At 41.1% G+C, this 24,307-nt stretch overlaps 2 pseudogenes; both read left to right on the top strand.

The window, feature by feature from the left end:
• LOC148916627 (protein ANTAGONIST OF LIKE HETEROCHROMATIN PROTEIN 1-like) overlaps positions 1 to 24,307 on the top strand; it is a 47,842-nt pseudogene that overhangs the window by 1,441 nt on the left and 22,094 nt on the right.
• LOC148916629 (uncharacterized) lies at positions 522 to 21,405 on the top strand (annotated as a pseudogene).

Here is a 24,307-nt window from a genome sequence, read left to right as displayed (position 1 = left end):
TCAATTACTCTGCCTCCTGCTTTTTAGTGCAATGCATTCAGATTACTTGTAGTTTTAACTAAATTATCTTTATATTTTGCTTATTTTGGAAAATCTATGATGCACATAAATCTAGAACATGTGGTGGATTTTGTTTTGTAATGTTAAATTCGGTAATGATGTTCATAGTTGGAGCTCAAAACCTATAAACTGTGCTTTTGTTTAGTTAGGCTGTTGGAAAAATCGGCCTAGGCACTAGGTGGCCGCCTAGGCAGGTCTAGGCGGGTCCTTTTTTTTTTTTCCTGACTTTAGCTAAATCATGAACTCGCTTCAATTTCTGATGGCCGCTATACAAAAATTTGCTTTTGATTATGTGTTTTGCATCCTCAAAAGAGAAGGATGTGGTCAAAAAGTTATTACTAGAGGGAGCAATAGAGATTTTAGCATGTAAAAGTAGTATGTAATTGTTAAGAATATGGTTTGGCATAAGTTGGATGAGTAGTTGGAAATCCTAACTGAATCAGACTTGGGGAATATACTGACATGCTGTCAGTGAGTCTGTTCGTGTGGACTTTGAGAATGATGCAACAACTACTCACAGAAGATCTAAGGTTTCTAATTCAACATTCCATCTCAACCAGCTGCAATGGCACCACATTCAATATGATTCAAATGGTATGTGTTTTCTTTCATCAGATTTCAACTATCTTTCTATTTCAACCAATAGTGCTGACAAGAGTATTCATAGCTCTTGAATCTCATATTTTGAAAGTTATTCATTTGTAGTAATTTTCCAAGAGGAAGCTTGGTTTGAATTAGTGAGTATTCTGGAGTATGACTCGGATGATGACTTTATCAGTATACATGAAGGTATTGGGCATCAGCCTGTAAAAACATATTACAGAGTGAAAGCCTTGTGGTCTTGTCTGATTGTAACACATCATTACTGCTGAAGTAATTTTTTCTTGAGCTACTTATTGGAAAAGGATTTTGTTTTGTTTTCTTAATTTTCTTCTCTTATTCTACAGATGGTTTTCCATTAGCAAGCAATCCAGTTGGGAATATCTCAAGTGGCCAAGTACTTCAGTACGAAAGATCTGCTCGCTTTGTTGAAATGGGTGTAAGTATGAAGAATTCCAAAGCTATATGAAAATAGATGAAGGTAAATCAAATAAAATCACAGGCAAAGATGAGCGCAGGGAATCATATTGGTTTTCGCTTATTAGTACCCAGAGCTATGAGCTTTCTCGCTTAGGGAAGGCTGATGAAGTTTTCAGTAAGAGGAAGAATATGTTAGATCACTCTTATGTTAAATTCAGATTATGATATTTCAAAGGTATAGCCGTGCGGCTATACATTTAAAATATTATGTTTATGGACTCTTACCAAAACAAATTTATGTCCAGAGTGCTCAATCGAATCAATAAATTTGTGATCATGAAAATACTCTAGTAATTCACTGACTCACTTGAGAAGTTATTTTATTGCTTGTGTACATATCCACACGACATGTTGATGTGATTTATCAAAATTTTCTTAAATTAATATAATTTGTGCACCATAGTTATAAAATCAAAATTTTACACAAAAAGAAGGAACAATAAGAGAAAAAATTGTAGCCAAAGGTGGTTTTCATATGGTAGATCCAAAGGTTCCTATGAAGATGAATCCATTCTCTTAGAAAAGTTAGAATGGTGGTTCATATTTTCTGAAAAATTGTATAGCCGAATGGCTATACTCGGTTTTTTTCCAAAATTTTATTTGAAAAATAGTACTTCTGCGGTAAATTTTATTTTAAAAATAGTATAGCCGAGCGGCTATACGTTTTTTCCCTAATTTTTAAAAATATAGTAGAGCCGTTTAATTTTTTTTAAAAATAGTGTAGCCATTCGGCTATACTGGGGTTTTTTTTTTTAATATTCTAGTGAATCGGACTCGAACTCATCACTACGAACGTCTAGGGCACAGAGCAAGCCCGTTCCAGGTTTTCAGTAGTGTTCGAAAAATAGGCCTAAGCACTAGGAGGGAGAGGACACCGACACCACAGAGTTAGGGAGGGCCTAGGAGGCCTGGGCGGATCTAGGCGGTGCCTCGGCGGCCTGTGTGGGTCTGGTCTAGGCGCTAGGGCGGGTCGTGTCCTTTTATTTCCAAATGAAGACAGATGAAGCTTGCTGGTGCGAAGGAGCAAAGGTGACATGTATATAGTGTGTGAGAAGGAGGAATGGTGACATAAAATAAGGATAGCCATAAGAAATGAGGGGTTTGTTTCATGCGGAGTGAAAGGAGGAAATAGAAAACTGTGTTTCTGTTGGTGAGAGACTGAGAATTGGGAGTCAAATGAAGAGGGAATGAGAGATTTATAATTCCCGGTGGTCTTGGTTGGGGTAAAGAAAAGGAAAGGATAAATTAGTCGTCAACATGCATGCAGGGAGAGGTCGGTTAGTGGAGGGAGGCGCATTGGCATTGCTCACCAATGCCTTTTTGCTTTATTGATTTCTTTCTAGTACTAGAAGCCTAATGTTACTGTCTAATAAAGTCACATAGAAAATCCTTCAATTTCAACCAATAGTGCTGACAAGAAAATTCATAGCTCTTGAATCTCATATTTTGAAAGTTATTCATTTGCAGTAATTTTCCAAGAGGAAGCTTGGTTTGACTCGGTGAGTATTCTGGAGTCGACTCGGATGATGACATTATCGATATACAGAGGAGGTAATGGCCATCAGCCTGTAACTACATATTACAGAATGAAAGCCTTGTGGTCTTGTTTGATTGCAAAATTTCTTTACTACTGAAGTAATTTTTCTTGAGCTACTTATTGGAAAAGGATTTTGTTTTGTTTTCTTAATTTTCTTCTCCTATTCTACAGATGGTTTTCCATTAACAAGCAATCCAATTGGGAATATCTCAAGTGGCCAAGTACTTTAGTACGAAAGATCTGCTCACTTTAGTACCAAAGCTATATGAAAATTGATGGAGGTAAATCAGATAAAATCACGGGCAAAGATGAGCGCAGCAAATCAAATTGGTTTTCGCTTATTAATTCCCTGGGCTATGATCTTTTTCACTTAGGGAAGGCTGATGAAGTTTGCAGTAAGAGGAAGAATATATTAGATGACTCTTATGGAAGCTTTAAAGGACTTACAGAGGATGGACGTGATTCTAATGAAAAAATTCAAGACAATGCCCTGAAATCCGACTTATCTCGATTGGTACCTTCTGTAAGTTTCGACGATAAGATTCTAAGTGCACAGAGTTTGGTTCCGCAGTCCCAGAGAAAGCCATCAACCGTTTTCAGACTTTCTTTTTAAAAGCAGATCCTGTGATGCAGAAGAAACCATTGAACAATGTAAGCATTCAAATAATTCAATTTTCCTTGAATGGAAAGAAAACTTAGAATATTGGGATTGATGTACATGTATATTACTGAACATTTCAATGATATATCCACAGGTCAATAAAAAGGTTTTATGTATCGACCTAGACCAGGATATCTCATTCCATGTTGTAGAGTAGAGAAGCCGACTTTAGGATCTTGGTCTGAGATTCCACCCTCAACTTTTAAATTCTGTGGCGAGAACTATTTCAAGTATGACTTTGGTTTTTTCTTTTGTCAAGACCAACCTTAACTGAATTTAGACATTTGCAACTAAGTACTCTGTTCTGCCTTGCTAATGATAATATTATTTTCTGTTGGTCTACCATCCAGAGATAATGAAAGTCAATTGCTCCGAACTACAGTCCATATACTCCAATAGGTGTTGATGTGTCAGTATGCCCCAAAAAGATACATCACATTGCCCAGCATCCTGAGCTTCCTAGAGTGAAAGCAAATGGGAAAGTGTTCATTGTAAACATACAGGTATTTTTTCAGAATTGATTTATCTTGTTATGTTTTGTTTCGTATATTTTGTCAATATCTAATGATATTGCTTTGCGCCTTGTTGCAGTTGCCTACTTATCCTGCTGCAATGTTTCTTGGTGATAGTGATGGAGAGGGGATGCGTCTTGTAATGTATTTCAAAGTTTCTGAGAATTTTGATAAAGACATCTCTCCTCAATTCCAGGACAACATCAAGGTAACTTCATTTTGTATGCTAGTTCATCCATTTGGATAGGCATGTACTTTATTCTGATGTACTCTCCCTGATGGAAATGTGATCTTATGTTCTATTGGAACACTCAGGCTGTTGATATATTTGAATTATGCTTTTAGAAAATGGTTGACGATGAGCCGGAAAAGGTTAAAGGATTTGCAAAGGACTCCACTGTACCTTTTAGAGAAAGACTAAAGATCTTGGCTGGGGTGGTAAATCATGAGGATATCGGTCGGAGTTCTGTTTAGAAGAAGCTTGTGCATGCATATAATGACAAACCAGTTCTTTCACACCCCCAGCACAATTTTTACAAGGTAAACATTGAACATTTATGTTGCTGAGTGTTAAGAAGATGAAACATAAAAACCATGTGTTTTGACTTTATCAAGCTCTCTCACATTCAGGGTCCTAACTACTTTGCGATTGATCTGGACATTCATCGCTTCAGCTACATATCAAGGAATGGTCTCGAATTGTTTTATGAACGTCTTAAAAAACGGAATAGCCGAGCGGCGATATTCTCTTCTAAAATGATCTATTTATGGAGTATAGCCAGGCGGCTATACTCTCTTTTAAAATATTCTATTTGTTGTTTATATCCGCGCGGCGGTACTTTTAAATATTATGTTTATAGATTATAGCCGAGCTGCTATACGCTTTAAATATAACTATAAAAATATGGATTTCTCTGTAGCAAAGCTGAGCCTTGAGATAATGAATCAATTAGACCTAGTATGTATTTACGTTCTAGCTTTGTTACTCTGTGGGCGCTTAGGGTTGAGAGAAAATTTATGCCTTGTTTGTGTGTTGCATGTGTATGAGAAGTGACATAATGATGTTGCTTATCTTTTTAGGTGCCCTTTGTCATATTTCCTAAATACATTCGAATATTTAAACGAGATTTTCTATTTAAACCCCACACTTCTCTTAGTTCACCTCATGTTCTAAGTTCACCCCAACTTTTAATTTAAAATTTCACAATTTCTAAGAAAACTCCACTATCTTCCTAAACTACCCTTAAATACACCCCAATCTGAAAAAATAAGAAAGAAAAGAAATTTTCTATTTAAACCCCACAAGCTACCCTTAGAGGAGGAATGTATATAGCTTTGGGGAGATCATGCTGGAAATTTTAAGCAATGGCAAGTTGATGAATTCAAGAGCAAGCATACAGAGTAAGTCAAGGGAAGTTGTTATGAGAGAAATTTACAATGAGAATGAAGTTGGTACGAACGTTCCAATGCGATAGGAGATAAAACTGGTACTTTAGGTGCTACACTTTGCACTAGGAGTAGGCCATCTGATCAGCCATCAATGGAGAATACATTGAAGCTTTTATCAGAGTGGAAAAGAAACAAGAAAAATTATCCAACTATTGAAGTTGCAGCAATAGGATTATGATTTTAGATGCACACTGGAATGCTAGAAGTGATAATAATATTACTGTTCCTAGCAAAAAAAAAAAAAAACACAAACAAACCCAAATCCGAAATTTAATATTTTCTAGAGAAAGAGAACAACTTTACCAAAACATTAGGTATTTTAAAAAAACAAAAAACAAAAAAACAAAAACAATCAACAAAGGGAAGAGAATAAGATCATTACAGCCAAATAATTAACAAGTCTTTCCATTAGCTCCCACGTAGATTTTAAAAAGACATGCTCTTCAATGTTCTACGTCTCTGGCAATACGATGTAGAAGAGTTTCTATTTTTCTAAAACTTAATATGAAGAGTGGTGGGGTGTATGGGATGTGTGTATAGATGTACTAGGGTTAAGTATAAAGTTGGATGACCTTTTTTATCTTTTTACACAATAATAAAACTTACAGCTTAATGATTTAAATATTGGGGTGAACAAAGAGAAGTGTGGGGTTTAAATAGAAAATCTCTATTTAAACGGTATAGCGGTGCGTCTATATTCGAATAATAATATAATTACTAATTGAAGTAATTATAAAAGGCTAATATATTACTTAAAGACATATATATTAAATTAAAGAAGTTGGGCAAAAAATAAAAGTAAAGAAACTAATTTTATATTTAAAAAAATAAATAAATAAAGAGCAAAAAGACTTGTCGCGATGACATTTCGTCTGCACATGTCTATGGCGGCAACTATTTGCCGGATTAGACCTCTCCAGAGGAAAGTTTCCTATGTGACGAAATGTCGTCGGGAGAGGTTTTTGTTCCATTAATCAGTACATATCTTGTGCAAGTTTTTGTTCCAATATACGATACTTTACTTTGTACAAAACAGATATTACCTAAATTGACAAAGTGGATGTGAAAAAAGCAGGTGACTTGTTTTCTATTTGTAAACACGGATCCTATAACTCGATGCAAAATTGAAATAAAAATACAAGTTACAGAGAATGAAAACGACATTGACACGTTAAAGGTAGCGTTAGCTGCTCAATTTCATGAGAAGTAATAAAGTTCTGCAAATATTCGAATAACAAAAGCTAGGATGCAAGCATAGAGCTCAAAGATTTACAGATAAGCCTCCGATATTCCAACCCCAAAACCACTTTCACCCTACAGATTGCATCAATTGGTAAAGTACAAGGGCATCGCCAAAATCGAAGTCCTTTATGATGCCTCAGCAATGATAGAGAGCTCCACATACACTTTCTCGGCTATTGATTTGATCTCTTTCACTCTCTCATCAACTAACTGCTGGAGTTGCTCCTCCTGATTTGGTTGATTCTCATCTATCTGAACAGATACTAGCAGCTTCACCAGCTTGTGACCTGAACATCACAAATGACATTTCGGGTTCATAATTGCTTGGAACTTCAATCACTTACTTCCCACCAGTCCCAGAATCTTTTCCGATAAGATCATCCTTCATGTGATTAGAAATAATTCCCACAAAATCATCCATATAGCTGTCCACATGATCAAGGCTGAGATAAAGGAAAACCTCCCAACACTGAAGAAACTGTTTCTTGTTGATTTTCAAACTTTTCCGGACATCCTCAATGACTCTAGTGTCTGGCATGAGTCGAGGAGGGTGTGTCTTCTTCGACAATTTTCCTTGCCTTAGTTGCGAAACCGCTGAGCTGATTGCATGCTTGATTGGATCGAACTTATGAAGGCGCAGTACATCAACACAAGTGCGTACATGTTCAAAGTAATCCAATGGTTCATCAACTGTGAGGTCATAGACATTTTCAGATATTGCAACATCATTGAGAACCTCAAGAAGGTATCGTCCACAACCCTTGTGTTGATAAGGAGGCAATACCAATATCTGCCATCAACAAGCAGGCTTGTTAAAACTCAACAGCACCAAGATTGCACAAAAAATGAAATTTATTTGAACTACGGAAGCACCAAGCTGTTTCTCTAGAGCATGCATAACTAGCAACTGATATATATAAAGCAACATATTGTAGATTTCCCCCTGCTGATCTGTTTTCCTCTGGATCAGGACATACAACTCCCAGCTTGGATCCACAACATCAATTGGACTGCTACCTAATTCAAAAAACAACAATTGATGTCATATCTTCCCATATTTTCTTCATAAAAGTAAGAAAATAACAGTGTTCTCTGATGACGTGAGATAGGTGATAAAATTACCATCAATAAGAAGAAGAACAAGAGGAATCAAGTGACTGTAAAGGTGTGCAGCATGCAATAACCAAGCGAACAACCTGAAGTTGGCTATAGTATAGTACTTACACGCGGCTATACTAGGTTTTTTCCTAGTTTTATTTTAAAAAGAGTACAGCCGATCGGCTATACCTGTTTTTATCTGATTTTTTAAAAATAGTATAGCCGGTCGGCTTTACTCGGAGTTTTTTTTTTATATAAAAAATAGTATAGCCGATCGGCTATACTCGGTTTTTTTAAATATTCTGGTGAATCGGACTCAAACTCATCATGTACGAGCGTCTAGGGCACAGAGCAAGCCCGTTCCAGTTTTGAGCAAAGGTGTTCGAAATATCGCCCTAGGCACTAGGCGGGAGGACACCGACTCCGAGGAGTTAGGGCGGCTGGCGGTTCTAGGCGGCCTTCACGATCTAGGCGGCGCCTAGGCGGATCTAGGCAAGTTTGGGAGCAGGGCAGGTCGTGTCCTTTTTTCTCCAAATGAAGACAGACGAAGCTTGCAGGTGCGAAGGAGGAAAGGTGACATCAAATAAGGAAAGGCATAAGAAATGAGGGGTTTGCTTCGTGTGGAGTGAAAGGAAGAGATAGAAAACTGTGTTTCTGTTGTTGAGAGCATGAGAATTGGGAGGCAAATGAAGAGCGAATGAGAGATTTATAATTCTTGGTGGTCTTGGTTGGGGTAATAAAGAAAAGGAAAGGATAAATTAGTCGTCAACATGCATGTAGGGAGAGGTCGGTTAGTGGAGGGAGGCGCATTGGCATTGCTCACCAATGCCTTTCTGCTTTATTGATTTCTTTCTAGTGCTAGAAGCCTCATGTTACTGTCTAAGAAAGAAAGGTCTCTTGGAGCTTTATAACTGGCTTCAAGGGCATCTTCCAGCTAATATGACAGTGGACCATGAAATGTATTTTGTATAATGTGTTGACTTTGCCAAGTCCTTCATCCAACATTATATCAAAGAGGTATGTCTTCTTTGTCTTTAAAACTAGGAGTTTTTTTTTTCTATGTTTATATGCAACGTGATATAAGCAAAATAGGCAATCTATTCACCCAGACCCAAAAAAAGAAAAATTGCATCCATATTTTGTTTTGTCTATCTGAATGCATCATCTTATTCAACAATTTCACCTTCTGGCCTTCGTCTTCTTTGGCGATCTGGCTTCGGATCTACCGAGCTCTTCTTCTTCCTTCTCCTCTTCGTGTGCTTCATCACTGCATATATAGCTAGGGTTTGACGTAACCAAGAGAATCGGAAATGATAATTATAGTGATGAATAAAACCCTAGCGTGAGAATAGAATACGATTAAGGATAATTTTGTTTCCGAGAGGATTAGGGTTTCTGAGATAGGTCGGTGCACTGGGGGAGGATCGGATCAGAAACCTTAAATTGGAGAGGCACAGATGGGGCACAGATGGAGAATTAGAGCAGGGAGCTTGGCTAATTTGGGGATTTCTAAAAATAACAGGAAGAGAAGGGGAGAGAATGAGATAGTGAGTCGGGGAGGGGCGGATATGTGGGTGGGGTTTGTATGGCTTCAATGGTGGTTGGGTAGGGAGGTGGTCGGAGATGGGTCGAAGACGTGAGTTGTGACAGGACCCGCCCCGAATTTCCCGGAACCCGAGACGAACCTGCGGAGACCCCGGCATCACACCCACGCTGGGTTTACTCCTTAAAACTATGTCCTCCTTTACCAAAGAGGATTAAGGGCACGGACTTTCTGCGAAATTTCGCAGAGTCTCCTGTAAATTGAACATTCCCCAAAATTTCCACCTGCATAAAACACATTTTATAACCCAACCAGCAGCATGCACAATATAATCTCATGCAATTTACATAAATGGCCTCCAGCCTTCAGATGATTCTAGCAGACTGCCCACACTGTTTTCAAAATAACTTAATGCATCAAACATGCATATAACAAATTCAAAATCCATCCATACACACCTTCACTCACTCAGTCCACAGGACAAGCCTCACTTCAACCAAGTTTCGGGACCAACCACGAGGTCCGCATCATACTCGATAAAACCACCTAAGTGGTGTCTAGGCCGTGGCTGCACCTAGGCGCTATCCCAGGCTGCCTACGTACCTACTAAGGGATCAAGCCACACGTAGCTCTTTCCTATCAATCCTGGCTCCTAATATCAAATAAACCATATAAATTCATACATTCTAAGGTTTATCCATCACAACACACCAAACACAATCACATAGCTCCCCTCATACGACGGGACGACCCGCCTCGATGGGAGTCCGCACACGCTGCTAATCCAAGGCGCGTGCGACCTCTGCTGGGCTGGCTACATTCTCACCAGCCCTCACACAATCATATCTCCCCTCATACGTCCAGGGCGCACCCGGCCACGTGTGGGTGCAACACTGCCCGCTAATCCAAAGACTCGTGCGACCTCACCGGGCTCAGCTACATTCTTACCGGCCCTCACACAATCATATCTCCTCATACGTCCGGACGCACCGCCACGTGATGGGAGTCCGCTAACAACGTTGGCTAATCCAAAGACGCGTGCGACCTCACACCGGGCTCGCTACATTCTCACCACAGCCCGCTACATTCTCACCACCATCACACAATCATATCTCCTCATACGCCGGGACGCCGACCCGCCACGTATGGGGTCAACACGCCGCTAATCCATAGACGCGTGCGACCTCACCGGGCTCGCTACATTCTCACCAGCCCGGGCCGCTACATTCTCACCACCATCATATCGTTTCACTTTGGCTGGCTACATTCTCACCACCATCACATTGTTCACTTGGGCTGGCTACATTCTCACCACCATCATATCATTGTCACTTGGGCCTGGCTACATTCTCACCACCATCATATTGTTCACTTGGGCCTGGCTACATTCTCACCACCATCATATTGTCACTTGGGCTGGCTACATTCTCACCACCATCATATTGTTCACTTGGGCTGGCTACATTCTCACCAACCATCATATCACACTTGGGCCTGGCTACATTCTCACCACCATCATATTGTTCACTTGGGTGCCGCTACATTCTCACCACCATCATATTGTCACTTGGGCTGGCTACATTCTCACCACCATCATATTGTCACTTGGGCTGGCTACATTCTCACATCACTTGGGCCTGGCTACATTCTCACCACCATCATATTGTTCACTTGGGCTGGCTACATTCTCACCAGCCGCACGGGTTTAAGGGCCTCGACATAATCACAATATGGGGTACGAGTAGTGCGTATAGCACTGTAAACTAACATTCAATCTCTTTATATACCATTACACATCCATACAATTAAATATATACTATATAATTTCTAATCCTATAGTAACATCAACCAATAAAGCATTCCATAAACTCCCTCATTTAAATTCACCAATTTATATCCTAAACCCACAATATCCATTTAACTCAACAACGCTCAAGACCTGTCACTAAGGTCATCCTAACCCTCAAGGAAAGGTAAGACTATCTCGGAAGTCTCACGGTCAACCTAGGGTCAAACGGGCCTGCGGGGCTCACAACCTCCAAATTCCGATCCGAAAGTTCCTATAGGTTCTATAGGCTCTAGGACACATGTCCTGCAAGTTTGGTCCAGATCGGACGGTCGGATCGCTCACGATCGCACGATCGGACGGTTACTAAACTTTACCCCTAGGGTTGACAATTCCGGAGTATCCGGGACTCCGTTTTACGATCCGTCGAATCCTATATGATCCTGGTAATACCTAGGTCAACATATTATAATCTCAGGACCATCCAACGGTCCAAACCTAGCGAACCTGGAAAATACGCGATATGCGATATCCGTTCGGGACTCTAACATACCCAAAATGAGATCCGAGCACACCTACGCGCTCATGAGAACCAGGAGATCATTTTAGAACCTCGAGCTGGTCCATTTTCCTAGCCCACGCGCCGCCACACGCGCCAGCAGCGCGGGGTGCCTTGAGTACTTCCGCGCCGGAAAACTCCAAACCGCCGGCCAAGCTTCCTATCCTAGATGTAAAACCCTGCGAGCCACTTTTGTTCTTGGACATACCCAAAATGGCCGGAATCTCCTCAAATACGGCCAAATCCAATTCGAAGATCGGACATCCTACGCTAAAATCGATGCAATCCTACCCAACCATCAGCTAGATCACGGAAAATAGGTGAGAAAGCATACCTTGATCGCAAGATTTGGTGGCGGAATCGCGGAACGAGCTTCGAAAATCGGGTAAAACCGCCATTTTTCTGCAATTTCCGCGATATCGCTTGCCGTGACATCGGAGAATGGGTAGGGTAGGGCGGAGTCGCCGGTCATTTTGGGACCGGTCCCGACTGAGTGGTGGCCGTATGAATGAACGGCCGGCCAAAATGTGGTCGGCTGCGGTGGCATCGCGAACGAGGAGAGAGAGAGAGGGACGCGGGAGAGAGAGTGTGAGAGACGGGCAGATTCCGTCTTTTATCGAAAATCCTTTCCAAATATTTACGCTTTTGCCACTGAGGGTATTTAGATCGATCTCTCTCGTTACAACTCCGATTCGAGCCCACTACGTGTCTATTTAACTCATCTCGCTGCTCTACGCAACGGTACATCTGAATTCCCAAATTCCTTCCGGGTAAGAAAATAACTAAAATGCCCCTATCCCACGAGTAAATTCTTAATTTCGCTCAAATTAATTAGAATAGGGGATAAATTTGGAGTCGTGGTGTTACAAGTTGGGTTTTCAAGTTCTAGGCAAAGAAAGGGAGGGAGATAGGAGGAGAGAAAAAGAGAGAGAGCGAGAGAGAGAAAGTAGGGAATTTTTTTTTCTTTTCTGTTTTTAAAAATCTAATTTAATAATATTTTTAAAGAGTTTATTTTTTTTTTCCGAAATTGCCATTCGTCTCGTCTCTTTCTAACTACTGTTTGGTTATGAGGTGGGTCCCACGACTGCCACGTTAGCAGTTAACGTCTGACTTTGACGATCAATGTAACGGCTGGTGTAAATTGGTAATATTTCGAAATGTTGGATACGAAATTGATTAAAATGAAACCTTGGGGCCCATTTCGATACTGACACTAAACCTCTAGGGACTAAAGTGTAGTTAATCCTAAATTAAATTTTATCCATGCATTAGCTAAATATTACCAAGGAAAGAATTGAAAATTTAAATTCTAAAATTCAATTACGAGGAGATAATGCATTAAATTTAGATTTTCAATGTGTTTTCTTTATTACCCCAATGGGTAAATCGACACAACAAAAAGGTAATAAAAGTCAAAGGACTTACATCTAAAACCAAAAATGCGTGGACTAAACTCATTGACAGCTAATCATCTTGGACTTAGATCGAAGAACCCCTTATATTTTCTACTCAAAGGTTCTTAAAGGGAGCTTCAAGCATTGATCAACACTTCTTCTCAACACCATTTAAGAAAAATATACTTGAAGAGTCCAAAGTTGTTATTGTCATAATTATTGCTAGAGTGATTGTCTTGCATTTCCTATTCGAAATGGCAAGATGGTACCTGTAACACTAGTTTTAGAGGCATAGCCGTGCGGCTATATTCTTTAAATATATTTGAATATTTTAAAGGTATAGCCGGCCGGCTATACTCTTTAATCTATCCAGGGTTTAGCTCTGATAATCCTTTTCCATGTAAACAAACAAAAAATTTGCAGAATCAGAAACATACGTAAATTGGACACCATGGTAGCCACGGATAGAGGACTCAAACTCTTCAGATTTAACGTCCTAGGGCATGAGCAAGCCTGCTCTGCATTTCTAGAAGTGTTGAAAAAATCGGCCAAGGCACCGACGGGAGGACACCGACGAGGGAGTTAGGCGGCGCCTAGGAGGCCTGGAAGGATCTAGGAGGCGCCTTGGCGGCATGGAAGGATCTAGGCGGCGCCTAGGCGACCTGGAAGGATCTAGGCGGCCTGGGCGGATCTAGGCGGCCCGGGAGGATCTAGGTGGCTCAGGCGGATCTAGGCGGCCTGGGAGGATCTAGGTGGCCTGGGCGGGTCGTGTCCATAGTTATAATCAACTTAGGCATCCATAGTTTTCCAAAAATTTACAAGTAGCAAAACAGAAAAAAGACGAGAATTATGGAGATTCCTTCGATCTGAACAACTCTGAGAGGGAAAGCAACCTCTTCTCATTGCTGCCACACTGAAGTAAGGACCTTGCCACCGCTGTACAATCAACCAAACAAGACCAAATTTTCACAAAGAAGAAAAACAAACGCATTCAAATTTACAGATAAAAATACAGATGGAGAATTGTACGAACGGTTTGCCATGTTGTAATTTCACGGAGAGAGCAAAATAAGAGAAGAGAGAAGCAATAGTATAAGATGGGAAGCTTTGTCTCTCTCGGGTGCGGAGGAACCTCTGTGTATAGTGAATGTGATTATGTGAAGATGATTGCTAAACCCTAGATGTCTTTTTTTGGTAATTAGTTTATTGAAGATGTTGGCTTACAATAAAATAGGTCATTTAAATAAGTAGATCCAAAGCACACCTAACCCAGCAAGCTGGCCCCTAGATTTGGCCCTCTCTCAGTGGTCCATTATAAACTAGTTGATGTAGTCTCTCTGGCTCGACTAGATTTAACTGAACTCTTTGAGATGATAAGATAGAGGGCTCTTGGAAGTGAAAGCAAAGCTAGTTAGGCTGCAGTGCAGATACCCTTTTGTTGCTGATGGAGGAAAGAGGTAATTGATCCCATCCCTTAGAGAAGGAGACAAATGGAACCATTTAATTCTTTTTATCTGCAGCAGCATGGTGTGTTGTCTGGTCAAAATGGGGACATAAAAAAACTGGTATTAGTTTTAGGAGTGCAGAGAAAAGTGGTCACCTTCTCTCCAATTCCAATCTTCTTTTCTTGCTTGCAATTTGCACAGCTGAGGCTTCCCTCTACTCTCTATGTTCTATGTATATGTCCTTTCACTTTTGTCATGGTTGGTTTCAATTTCAAACAAGTTCAATTAATCCAAGCCAACAGTCACAGACTCACAGCATGCAGAGGGCAAAGACATAGACAGATAGAGACGTTTTGCCCCTTTATTTTGGTTTGGGCCGGCTACCGCCAGACAAAAACAAATTCAGCTTTGGATGCTTCTCCTCCTAAATCCTAGCGGGTTGTTGGACAAATAACAGTATAGCCGAGCGGCTAGACTCCTTAAATGTATTCAAATATTTTAACGGTATAGCCGCAAGGCTATGCTTCTTTAATATATTCGCTAGTATAGCCGCACGGTTATACTCTTTAAATATGTTCCTAAAACTCACAGAGGAACGTTGTTCGCGAGTGAAATGATGGGACAGAGAAACGAACACGAAGCTTGCACTTGCAGACACAACCATTTTGCTTCTCTATAAGCGTTTCCAAGTATCAAAAACTCGGTCTTGAGGCTCTCTCAACTCAAGCTTCAATTTTTTTCTTCGCCTCTTGGTCGATTCGATTGGTTGGGTTCTCTCAATGTCTATCAAGGCAAAGCCTTTGTCCTCCGAAGTTCGGCACCTATGTGCTGTTGACGCGGACGACTACATTTCGGTGAGTGTGGTTTCTCTTGTTTGGTTGCTGAGAAAATGTCGGGAAACCATGAAGAAATTGAGTAATTTGTTTACCGGAAGGATCCAATTCGGTTTAATTTCAAATTAATGTTAGAATTGGTGAAACTCTTTCAATCAGATCAAAAGTAAAATAGATTTTTGTTGTTATAAAAGACAACATTCTAACAAGGGGTGCATTGATTCATTGGTAGACCAACACAAGACACACTGGTTCACCAATTGCTAGCCTCTTCTTTGTAATTGGTCGATGGTTAAAAACCGTTCATGTAAAGCCAACCAAGTAGAAAATGCAACAAATTTAAAAAGCCTTTATTTTACATGTTTTTGGGGAAGCAAATACAGTAGCACATCGTTTAGCACATGACTTATTGGTAACAAATTTTATTTTTGTTCACCCTATGGTAGAGGTATATTACATACTGTTGTAGATATATTATCATATGGTGTAAGTATATTGTTCTATTGCCTATTGCATAGGTATATATATATATATATATGTATTTTTCATATTTTTTACAACATATAATAGTATTTTATGTACCATGTTTTTTCATAGGTAGCATACAATTTTTATTTGTCTATTTTTGTATCTAAATTATAGGTGGTCTTCTTATTTATGTTCCTAACTTATAGCTCTTTTAATTTATGTTCCTGACTTATAGCTAACACGATTTATCACTAAGTTTTTTCCATTGCTAATAATAACTCTTTACCTGTATGCTAGGTACATAATTTCATATGGGTGCTTGAATGAATAATTGGTATAATATGTGGATTTTTATTGTCATGAATTAAATTAAATTTTATCCATGTATCGGGTAAATATTACCAAGGAAAGAATTGAAAATTTAAATTCTGAAATCCAATTTCGATGAAATAATGCATTAAATTTAGATTTTTAATGTGTTTTCTTTATTTACCCCAATGGGTAAATCGACACAACAAAAAGGTAATGAAAGTCAAAGGACTTACATCTAAAACCAAAAACGCATGGATTAAACTCAATGACAGCTAATCATTCTGGACCTAGATCGAAGAACCCCTTATATTTTCTACTCAAAGGTTCTTAAAGGGAGCTTCAAGCATTGTTCAACACTTCTTCTCAACACCATTTAAGAAAAATATACTTGTGAGGGTCCAAAGTTGCTATTGTCATAATTATTGCTAGAGTGATTGTCATGCATTTCCTATCGGAAATGGCAAGATGGTGCCTGTAACACTAGTTTTAGAGGCATAGCCGTGCGGCTATACTTTAATATATCCAGTGGTTTAGCTCTGGTAAACCTTTTCCATGTAAACAAAAAAATTGCAAAATCGTAAACGACGTAAATTGACGCCATGGTAGCCACGGATAGAGGACTCGAACTCGCCTCATTTAACGCCTAGGGCACAGAGCAAGCCCGCCTGCATTTCGAGCAAGTTCAAAAATCGCCAAGGCACTAGATGGGAGGACACCGACGACAAGGAGTTAGGCGGCGCCTAGGCGGCCTTGAAGGATCTAGGCGGCGTCTTGGCGACCTTGAAGGATCTAGGCGCGCCTTGGCGACCTTGAAGGATCTAGGCGGCGCCTTGGCCGCCGAGGATCTAGGCGGCGCCAGGCGGCCCGGGAGGATCTAGGCGACTGAAGGATCTAGGCGGCGCCTAGGCGACTCGGGAGGATCTAGGTGGCCTCGGGCGGTCGTGTCCATAGTTATAATCAACTTAGGCATCCATAGTTTTCCAAAAATTTACAAGCAGCAAAACGGAGAAAAGACGAGAATCATGGAGATTCCTTCGATCCGAACAACTCGAGAGGGAAGCAACCTCTTCTGTCGCTGCCACCTGAAGAAAGGATCTTGCCACCGCTGTACAATAAACAAAACAAAACCAAATTTTCACAAAGAAGAAAAACAAACGCATTCAAATTTACAGATAAAAATACAGGAAGCTTCTCAAAAGCGTAAGGAGGAAAGGTGACATAAAATAAGGAAAGGCATAAGAAATGAGGGGTTTGTTTCGTGTGGAGTGAAAGGAAGAGATAGAAAACTGTGTTTCTGTTGTTGAGAGAGTGAGAATTGGGAGGCAAATGAAGAGGGAATGAGAGATTTATAATTCCTGGTGGTCTTGGTTGGGGTAATAAAGAAAAGGGAAGGATAAATTAGTCGTCAACACGCATGCAGGGAGGCGCATTGGCATTGCTCACCAATGCCTTCCTGCTTTATTGATTTCTTTCTAGTACTAGCTTCAAGGGCATCTTCCAGCTAATATGACAGTGGACCATGAAATGTATTTTGTAGAATGTGTTGACTTTGCCAAATCCTTCATCCAACAGTATATCAAAGAGGTATGTCTTCTTTATCTTTGAAACTAGGAGTTTTTTTGTCTATGTTTATATGCAATGTGATATAAGCAAAATAGGCAATCTATTCACTCAGACCCAAAAAAAGAAAAATTGTATCCATATTTTGTTTTGTCTATCTGAATGCATCATCTTATTCAACAATTTCACGTACTAAAATTGCAGTTCTGTATTCTTCATTTGTTGTATTTTTCTTGCAATTTTTAGACTCATGTCCTCATTTCTTGGCTTGTTTTTGAACTGTAGGATGATGTATTATTCAAAGTGCTCTTGCATCTGCTTTGTGTACCTTGTTGTGCAGAACAGTAAGGAATTAATATCCTAGTTTTCCATTGTTTTAAAAGTTATCATCATGGATTCCTTTTAACAAGATTTTTGGGTTTATATAGGGATGAAAAGGAAAAGGTTGCATTGGAGGATTCGAATGGCAATTTACTTTTCCGTGTCTCAGATCTTTTCAATCCTGTACTCTTGTTCCATCTTTTCCTACTAGAGGCAAGATGCATTAATCTTTCATTTGCTTCTTACCATCCTTAATGCATTCTCTTTTAGGTGCTTGCGTAAAGTGTGTGATTCATGGAGCTTATTTGTGGAATTTCTAGTGGGTGGGCAAGCTACAAATCAGTCATTTTGCAAGAAAAGAAAAGTTTCATTGGGTGGCTCAAGTTCCTGGGGAGAGGATTCTCTTGCACCAACAAAAAATCATCTCACATTTCTTGATGATGAACCTGATGAAGAAAATGAAAATGGCTGCAAGCATACCCAAAATGGAGGACAGTATTTCGAAGAAGCCAAAGAGTGCTTACTTTCACTTAAAATTTCTATTGAAGGTCTACACCAAAAGAATCTGTTTCCCTACAATCCTAATGTTCTTCTGAACCGGTACGTCTTTTTGAAATGAGTTTCATTATGCTTCCCAGTAAACTAGTGATTGCTCTTACTATAGGGTTTGATTTTATTTTGAATTTACTACAGTCAACTTCTTTCTTTCACTTTTAGTTCCCTTCGTTCCTCGTGATCACGACTTATCCAAACTAAACTGGTTTCTCTTTGCTTGCAGCTTAACAAGATTTCGTGAACTCGCTTTGAGGAAGAGAAATAAACTTCTAAAAGAATGAACTTATCAGCACAGATTTTTGCAGAGCATCATTTATTCCTTTGAGTTGAAGTGATAAAATGAGATCTTGCCAACCAATGAGGCCAAATCTCGACGAAAACTCTTTGAGTTTCTTTGAGTCAGGCAACTGGGCCACGGTCAGACAATGCTGGAAAGAGTGCCTTGAGATCCTCATGACTCTTTGAGGCCATATATGGAGATTTTTAAGAAGTGAATACACTTTGTGGATGAACGTTGTTACATTGAGCAGTGAAGGAATAGAAGAACAAGCTTTGTAGTTAAGGTAATTTAGATTATATATGTATAGAATTTCCAATTTTTTTCCTCAACAAGGATAGCCGAAGAAATCTAATTCGTAGCATAGTCAAATCCACCAGATGAAGTCAAAGTGATAAATGGTTCTGATCACATGTTCATGTTTGTTGTCTAGACCAGTAAAGCTGTTCTCCCACCTCCAGGATATAATATTGCTAAAAATACTCTTAAACATGAGCACCTGCTAATGCACTATACATATTCGATATGAATAAACTACTGGAAAAGAAAATCACCTGATATTGGTGTAAATTAATTCTATCCAAACTATACCAGCTGTAGAGGCAGATAGAAAAGGACTTTACCTGATCTCAAGTCTTCCTAATCTCAATTTTCAAAGAAAACTATACCTGATATTGATGTACCCCAAGTCTTCCTTATTATCTCAAACATTCTTCTCATTTCAAAATATAAACTTCTGGTTTCTTATTCCTTGTTACTTGGCATGATGGCGAGAACAACGTTACCGGGCGGTTTTACTCGGTATTCTCTGAATTTTTAAAAAATAGTATAGCCGGTCGGCTATACTCAGTTTTTTAAAAATATTCTCGCGAATCGGACTCGAACTCATCACTACGAACGTCTAGGGCCAGAGCAAGCTCGTCCAGATTTTGAGCAGTTGTTTGAGATATCGCCTAGGCGCTAGGGGAGGACACCGACACCGTGAGTTAGGGGGCCTAGGCGGCCCGGGAGGATCTAGGCGGCACCTAGGCGGCTCGGGCGGTCCGGGAGCCGGCGGCACTAGATGGGAGGACACCACGCCAGGAGTTAGCGGGCGCCTAGGCGGCCCGGAAGGATCTAGGCGCGCCTGGCGTACCGAAGGATCTAGGCGGCGCCAGGCGGCTCGGGCGGATCTAGGCGGCCCGGGAGTATCTTGGTGGCTCGGGCGGGTCATGTCCATAGTTATAATCAACTTAGGCATCCATAGTTTTCCAAAAATTTACAAGCAGCAAAACAGAGAAAAGACGAGAATCATGGAGATTCCTTCAATCTGAACAACTCTGAGAGGGGAAGCAACCTCTTCTCGCTGCCACCAGAAGAAAGGATCTTGCCACTGCTGTACAATCAACAAAACAAAACCAAATTTTCACAAAGAAGAAAAACAAACGCATTCAAATTTACAAATAAAAATACAGATAGAGAATTGTACGAACGGGTTGTCATGTTGTAATTTCACGGAGAGAGCAAAATAAGAGAGGAGAGATTAAAATAAGAGAAGAGAGACAGAGCAACAGTATAAGATGGGAAGCTTTGCCTCTCTCGGGTGCTGAGGAACCTCTGTGTATTAGAAGCCTAATGTTACTGTCTAATATTTTGACTACATGCCTATAAATTTTTTTATTTATTTAAATATTTTGACTGTACAAGTGGAATAGTACGGGCCAATGAAATCTTCTTCAACAGATTCAAAGAAAATTTTGGTTGAAATTTTGTACACCTTATTTTGGAGGTAATATATGCATCATCCTTATGGCTTTGGAGAGAAAGAAAGATGGAAAAAGAAATGAAATCAGAAGACAAAGATCCCCTGCCTGACAGAAAAGCACCTTATGTTTATGAAAAGTGGTCACCTTCTCTCCAATTCCAATTTTCTTTTCTTGCTTGCAATTTGCACAGCTGAGGCTTCCCTCTGCTCTCTATGTTCTATGTATATGTCCTTTCACTTTTGTCATGGTTGGTTTTCAATTTCAAACAAGTTCAATGAATCCAAGCCAACAGTCACAGACTCACAGCATGCGGAGGGCTAAGACTTTGCTGCTTCTTGTTTGACTTTTAAAGAGACACCATTGTGGGATGCAGATAGAGAGGTTTTGCCCCATTCTTTTGGTTTGGGCCGGCTACACGCCACAATACAATTTGCCGAAAGGAAGTTGGAGAATGATACAATGACAAACTTTGGTGTTGATTTGATTCCACTCTTTGTAATGGATGGTGTCCTCTCGTTTCAAAAGTTTCCGCTACACATTTTTTAACCTCGGTATAGACTTGTGGTAAGTTGGTTAGAAGTTTATATTTTTCACATATGACATTCATAAAATAATTAAACGTAGAAGTGCATTTGCTGCAAAATAATTATGTTGACAAACTTATCTGGCAAGTTTTGTACGCCTACTTGGTACTTTTCTACAATCCATGTGATCCATGTGTTTTGTTGTTTTTATTGAATATTCATAGATTTTTGCTTGTACCTTCTCACTTAAACAACGGGTAAGGAGGATAATCGAAGGCAACCATCGAATGGGAAGGAATGGTAGATTAGTGTCACTGGTCCCTTTATTTCCCTTTTAACTTTCTTAAGGAAGATAAAGTTTGACCCAAAGTATAAGTTTCACTGATTGTTGCTTGTTTTTTTTTAATTTTGTAGGTTATCATTGATTCTCGACAGGTTCAATAGCTAATTTTTCTTGTGAAGTGGAAATTAGCAAGTAGATCTTTCATCCTCCTCCTTTCCTACTTAATTTTCTAGTATGCAGAATGTCATTTGTAAACTCCACTACCATGCTTCCACCTTTTAAAGAAAAAAATTTATTATTTATGTAGGGGTGAACCACTCCCAAATGGACGTTTCTATTTAGAGGTTAGATACGAGTGTCTTTCACTTCAATCTGTACTTTTGCGCTCTGTTTACATTGTATAATTCGATCTTGGGACCAAGATGGGTGAGTGGTCTTATGAGATGTCTAGCCATTCATTTTAATTACTGTTTACACCATAATTAACCAAGCGTGATTGAACACCAAGGTAGACATGTCTTCCTCCCTGCCAAAGGGAGATGCTCTTCCAAGGGACAACCACCGCCAAGCTCCGAATCTGCCAAACCTAGAAACACGGAGACACGTGTCATCATCACAAAGCAACTTGCACAAAGTCCCACATCGGAACTTTGTGCAAACCTCCTACTTTACTTCCCTATAAATAGGAAATGAAGTGAACTAAGGAAAATGGTAACTTCTCTCTCTCACTACTCATCAGTACTTTGCAAAGTCACTACCCCTAGCCGACTCAGATCGAGAGTTTCTTCACCGCACTACACCGTGTCCGCTTGACGATCGCTTTCTCTGCTTTTTGTCTTCCGCAGGCTAGCCCTCTACCAAGGCCCGTGTCCTTCTTGCTAAGGACAACCCCTATCTCTGTTGACCCTCCCCGGAAAGGAGCATCAACAGTTTACGCCGTCTGTGGGAATCCAATACTTGAAACCCATTTTTCTCTACCAGCCCAATTGCTGGCTCCTTCACCTATCCGCCCTCGCCTTCTTCTTCACTCCACACTCACCTATGCCTACCGAGGATAGCCGCGATGCCAACGAAGATCCTCCGTGAGGGTACCTCTCCGAGGGACCATCAACGAGGTCAACCTCCAGCCGAGGTGGAACTCCTCCGCCCAAAGGTGTGGTCAAGATGTCCGAGAGGTGTGACCATCTTCACTCCAGAATGCTGAGCCGAACACGACTACTGATCCTCGGTTAAACCGAACTGAATCCAAGCCTGTGGCTCCTAACGCAGCCTCTACCCAGAACTCGAAAGCGCACACAACCAAACCAGCTGGAGCATTCCCACCATGGCCCCCAATCCAGCCTGGGCCTAGCAAGGGTAAGGACCCCTCCATCCAGACGACAAGTCGCGCCTTCTCCGTATTCCCCCGCCAAGGAACTGCCTCACGAACCAACGAAGGTCTACAGGATTGTTGGGACCGTGATCCCGGACCGCCGACGGACCCCTTTATCCTCCTAATCTCCAAGACCCAAGGTGACACACCTAGGCCCCACTCAAAGCCAACCCATGTCCCCGCTGAGAGGGTATGGGGGACTTGACGATTGGGAGCATGATTACCAAGAGCGAGCCTTATCACACCGAGGAGTTCATGGACCCGACCTTATCTAGCTCTTGGCCACACACACACTGACATTCTCCAGCAATAGAGACTCTCCCCATGCCGACCCTAAGAATGAGACTTCTCTTGAGAAGGTCCGACGCCTGAGAATGAGCAAGAGCCAAGAATCCACCAACCACTCTGGGCAAAGCCACGACCTGGGCCCTTTACCGAGCGCATCCTTAATTTTCACCAGGAGAAGGAGATCCAGCCCCTCCGCATTGCCTTCTACACTGGCACGGAGGATCCCCTCACCCACATACATTCTTTCCAGTCTGCCATGGGATGTAAGGGCTTAACGGACGAGGGCATGTGCCTCTTCTTCCCATCTACCTCAAAGCGGTGCGGCCTGAATTGGTTCTACAGCCGAGCCTCCGCACCATCAATACGCTTGACACCTGGCACAGCTTTTCGGACCATTTCATGATCCAGACCGACGCTTCTACTCGCGGGACGACCGTGATATGCTTCGGGCAGGTGAGGATGAGTTCTCTCGAGTATGCAGCCGTGTTCAGCCACGAGTACGCCACGCCTGTAGACCGATGATCGTGCCGCTTTGCTTTTCAAGAGTGGCTCCAGAGTCTAACTTTCAGCACCTTGTCCACAAAGAACCTTGGAACACGATGCCAATTAATGAAGCAGGCCGCGCACACGCCAAGGTCGAGTATTTCAATCCTTAAGTGGTCTTACCACCCCAAGAGACATCATCTTTCACGATCCCTAACCTCGCTTCAAGACTCCACCTCACCTCGCCCAACATTCTACTCCTCCTTATACCTAAGGTGCCCAAGACTTCAAACTAAGGATAACTACCAGCAGATACCTTCAATAATAATAAACGGGTAGACATAACAACCACTACTACTCACAAACTCAAGACGGGCAAAAGTGACGGCCCACTTCCTTCACCAAGCCCTGTTCGAGGTCTTCACCACCCCAACACCACCTACGAAAATGTCCCGTGCACGAGGCCCCTAATACCTAAGCCTCCCTGAGACTGGCAGAAGCCCATGCCCAACACTGTCTTCCTCGCTTTCATCAGCCGTGGACACGACATCAATCTTGTGTTGCCTCGCGCAACATCATCGGCTGACTTATTCGCGAGGGGAAACCGGACAAGTATGTGAGCAATCCCACCCCCACCTAACCCTCACCAACGCTGATCAACATGATTCCACTATCGCTGGTGGTCCCACCGGGCCGGAACTCTCCAACAACTCCATCAAACATTATGTCCGCTTCCACTCGCGCATCGGTCTTCGCCACAGCAGGACGCTTGCCGGAACTAATCAAATCGGGTCATTCCCATTACTTCGTGAGGAAGAGCGCGTGTTATCCTCCCCATTTATGATCCAATCATTATCCGCGCCGATATTTCTAACTTTGATGTGGGCGATTCTCGTGACACCGGGCCACTAACAAGGAGA

Source organism: Prunus mume, linkage group LG5, assembly GCF_029339155.1.
Source record: "Prunus mume cultivar Tortuosa linkage group LG5, ASM2933915v1, whole genome shotgun sequence".
NCBI lineage: Eukaryota > Viridiplantae > Streptophyta > Magnoliopsida > Rosales > Rosaceae > Prunus > Prunus mume.
Note: the sequence above shows the minus strand (reverse complement) of the source record. Positions and strands in the feature narration are given on the sequence as shown.